At 34.2% G+C, this 3,995-nt stretch overlaps 1 non-coding gene across 1 annotated transcript; it reads right to left on the reverse strand.

Moving 5' to 3' along the window:
- Positions 1-226: 226 nt before the first annotated feature.
- LOC128035678 (small nucleolar RNA R71) lies at positions 227-333 on the reverse strand. The gene has a single exon (XR_008192230.1). It is a non-coding gene; the product is annotated as a small nucleolar RNA R71 (small nucleolar RNA).
- Positions 334-3,995: the final 3,662 nt, after the last annotated feature.

Consider the following 3,995-nt stretch of genomic DNA (forward strand, 5'->3'; position numbering starts at 1 on the left):
ATTACCTACTGAAGATCTAATGCTGCATTTAAGACTTTTTCTAGAGGTTTGTGACTCGTTTAGATAGCAGGGTGTGCCTGAAGACGCTGTACGACTTAAACTATTTCCATATTCAAGAGATTGAGCGAGAGCATGGTTGAATGCTTTACCGTCGGGAATAGTGGCATCATGGAATAATCTTTTCCAGAAGTTTTTGCTATGATATAATCCCCCGAATATGAATGCCAAACTTAGAAATGACATTACATTTTTTCAGAAAATGGAGGATGAAACACTATATGAAGCTTGCAAACGATTCAAAGATTCAATTTGAAAATGTCCAATACATGGATTCCAACATTGGACTCAGATAGAGATATTCTATAATGGGCTGAACGCACATACGAGGATCATAATTGAGGCTTCGGCCAATGGTACTTTGCTGGATAAATCTCATAATGAAGCAAATGAGATTTTGGAAAAGATTTCACACAATGATTATCAATATCCTACCACAAGAGTTGGGACAGGCAAAAGAGCTGCTGGTACTATGGAGTTGGATGCAATCACTTCATTGATAGCCCAAGCATCTTTCTTGGCTAATATGATTAAAATAATGAAAAATCCTACTGTAGTCTAGGTATTAAAATTAGTTGAACTATCATGTGTTTAGGGGTGAGTATTCGATCGAGTCGAGTCTAATTGAGTTAAAAAATTTTGAGTTAGTCGAGTTGACGAATCCTATTTTAGCAACCAAACTCAATTTGAATTTTTTTAATCGGATTGAATCGAGTCAAAAAATTTCGAGTCAAGTCGAGTCGAGTTAACGAATCCTATTATTTATACTCAATGTTGCGTTTATATGAACCGATTATTTAACTAGTAAACGAAGTATAAAATTATTTAACTACATAAACAATATAATGGTTTTACCTTTTAACTTAATGAGTAAACATTTATCAAAACAATGTAGTTGTGCCTTTTAACTTAAATGGTTTTGACTTTTAACTTTAGAAATGGTAAACATTTATCAAAATGGTGTAGTTTTTCCTTTTCTTATTCAGATTTTCGGATAACTCAAATTGTGTAATTCATATTCAAGTTAAACCGAAAAACTTAATTTTTTATTCGAGCTGATCCAAATAACTTGATTAACTCAAATAACTCAAACTATTTAATTCAAAATTTGAAAATTTTATCGAGTTTTTCAAATCGAATCAGATTTTGCTCACCCCTACGTGTGTTTATTGTGGTGAAGACCATGTGTTTGATGAATGCCCATCAAATCCAGCATATGTGTGCTACATGAATAATTTCAACCGGAACAATAGCCCCTATTCCAACACATATAATCCTAGGTGGAAGCAACATCTAAACTTTAGTTGGAATAATCAAGGTGTAGGGAATTTCACCAATATGGCAAGACAAAACGCCATTAATGCACCACCTGGTTATACTCAACCTATGTCGAGGGAAAATATCCAACAAGGTTAGGCATTGGTTTCATCATCATCACCTATTGAAGCTTTGCTGAAGGAATATATGGCCAAGAATCATATTGTAATTCAGATTCAGGCTGCGTCTCTCCAACCTCTTGAGACTCAGGTGGGGAAAATAGCGAACGCTTTGAATTCAAGACCACAAAGGGCATTGCCTAGTGATACCAAGAATTCAATATCACAATGGAAAGAACAGTGCAAGGCTATCACTCTCAGAAGTGGAGCTCAATTGAATGATGTTGCTCAAGATTCCATGGCAGGAGAGGATAACTCAAATAACAGCCATGTAAGGATCTCAGAGTCATCTGAAGAATATACTAAATCTAAATGCTATGGCAGACCCATATCATGTTGTCAACAAGAATGCCACAGCAAAACAATATCAGCAACTTGAAGGAAGACCATCTTTACCTTTTCCTCAATGATTCCATAATTCTAAAAAGGATGTTCAGTTCAAAATATTTTTGGAGGGCTTGAAGCAACTCCATATCAACATACCACTGGTTGAAGATTTGGAGCTAATGCCCAATTATGTGAAATTTATGAAAGATATATTGTCGAAGAACAGCAGATTGGGAGAATTTGAGATTGTTGCTCTCACTAAAGGATGCACAGCAATGTTGACTATTGCGTGTAAATAACTAATGCAATTTTGCAAGTGTACATGTCATTTAAGTACTAAAGTGATAAGTAAGTATCGTCTCCACATGGATCAAAAATTGGTAAGAAATTGAGTAAGTTATTATAATCCTATTAACTATACTAAATAGTAGAAAATGCTCTCAAGTTGAATAGGATGCTTGTATAAGGAATTAATGAAATCAAATGCTAAAAACAAGGAATTGATATGGCAAATAAAATGTAGTGGCAAATTACAGAGAAAATCAAGAGTAATTCTTTTGTTGAATGAATAGGGTTGGAATTATTCACGTGAAATGCTCATATCAAAATAATGTCATGGCAAAATATTGTCTAATCAACTGTTTAGAGAGCCACTATTGTAACCTACCTCTTTCGATAACTAGATCTTAAGCTAAAAAATCTAAGTTACTGTATGTCTAGAGAACTCTAGATTAATAATTTCAATGAAGGTTCTCCTCTGCACAACTCGCAACATCTATGTCTATAGTGCTCCGAATATTCTGTCAAGTATTCGCTTGCATCAAACAATTCAAGATCCAATATATTTAACCTTTTCAGAATTAAAAATAAATTTAAGAACGCAGCACACAATCAACTATGTCTAGAGCTTGCATGCATGTATATGAAATAAACATAAATCGAATGGAACAGTGATACAGACAATCTCAAATCACGAGCATTAAAGATGATAAAGCATTTGAGCATTAAAGATGATAAAACATTCACCCTAATAGCTCCAACCCAGAAAAGATTTAGTTCATGGGTGGAAATTTTAACACCAAATTAAAATCATTCATCAACATTAAAACAAGTTTGAATCACAAAAATCAGGAAAACAAAGGCAGAAAATGCAGGATTTCTCGCCACACTCCAGCATTTTTTTATCTTCCGATTGTACTTGAATATAGGATAGATGTCTCTTCCCCTTCTTCACATCTATATTCCACTCTCTGTAGTTGCTACATTTTCTTTCTCTAGAATTCTCCAATAGAGTTCTTTTCTGTGCAGAGAAAGGAGTGTTGTCACTAGTCTCTTTCTCACGCTAATTCTCCTCCTCTTTTTCTTCTTCCCTCTCCTTCTTTTATTGGGTAGATCTGTCCCACCTCAGCATACATTTTTCATTCCCTTTTTCAGGTTGGCTTTTCTGGTACACACACAGCTGGCTGAGAATGACATGGATAAAATGTTAAGTTATCTTCCCGAAATTGCCATGACAATTCTGTTGGCAATTAAGTCATCTTCTCGAAATTGCCATGGCAATTCTATTGGCAATCAATCTCACCATTTGCCACAGTAATGTTTCACTTCCATTATTTTCCCTCTACATCTTCTTCCTCTTCCTACACCTGTGTTCACACAAAACTACACCTTTCCTCCCCAAGTGATAAAAGTAACAAATAATGATCATTATATTGCAATCCAATTTGTTATGCAATGCTCTAAAAATATCCTAAAAATACAAATGTATTCACTTAATTACAAGAAATTAATTCCATTTAGAAGCCTTAAATATAAATCTTTTCAAGATTTATCACACCCACAAACCTAAATTATCGCTTGTCCTCAAGCAAATGATGTTTGAATATCATGAATGCATGGAATTGACAAAATAAATAGTCACCAATTGTACTGCCAAACCATAATAAGCATACTCTGTACCTCTATTCTCAAAAATATTCTACTGAAACAAAGAAAAATTACTTACAGTTGTTGTAAACATGTTTAGCAAATGCAGTGCAGAAAATGGTTCCTAAAGGTAAAACTTTCTAAATATTTTAGCAATTAAAACTATAGCAGGTTTATCCAAATATACTTAGGTTATCTCTCTCGTAAACTAAGTAAAGTCATGCTACCACCTCCTTTGCTGCGCATACT

Source organism: Gossypium raimondii, chromosome 12, assembly GCF_025698545.1.
Source record: "Gossypium raimondii isolate GPD5lz chromosome 12, ASM2569854v1, whole genome shotgun sequence".
In the NCBI taxonomy this organism is placed as follows: domain Eukaryota; kingdom Viridiplantae; phylum Streptophyta; class Magnoliopsida; order Malvales; family Malvaceae; genus Gossypium; species Gossypium raimondii.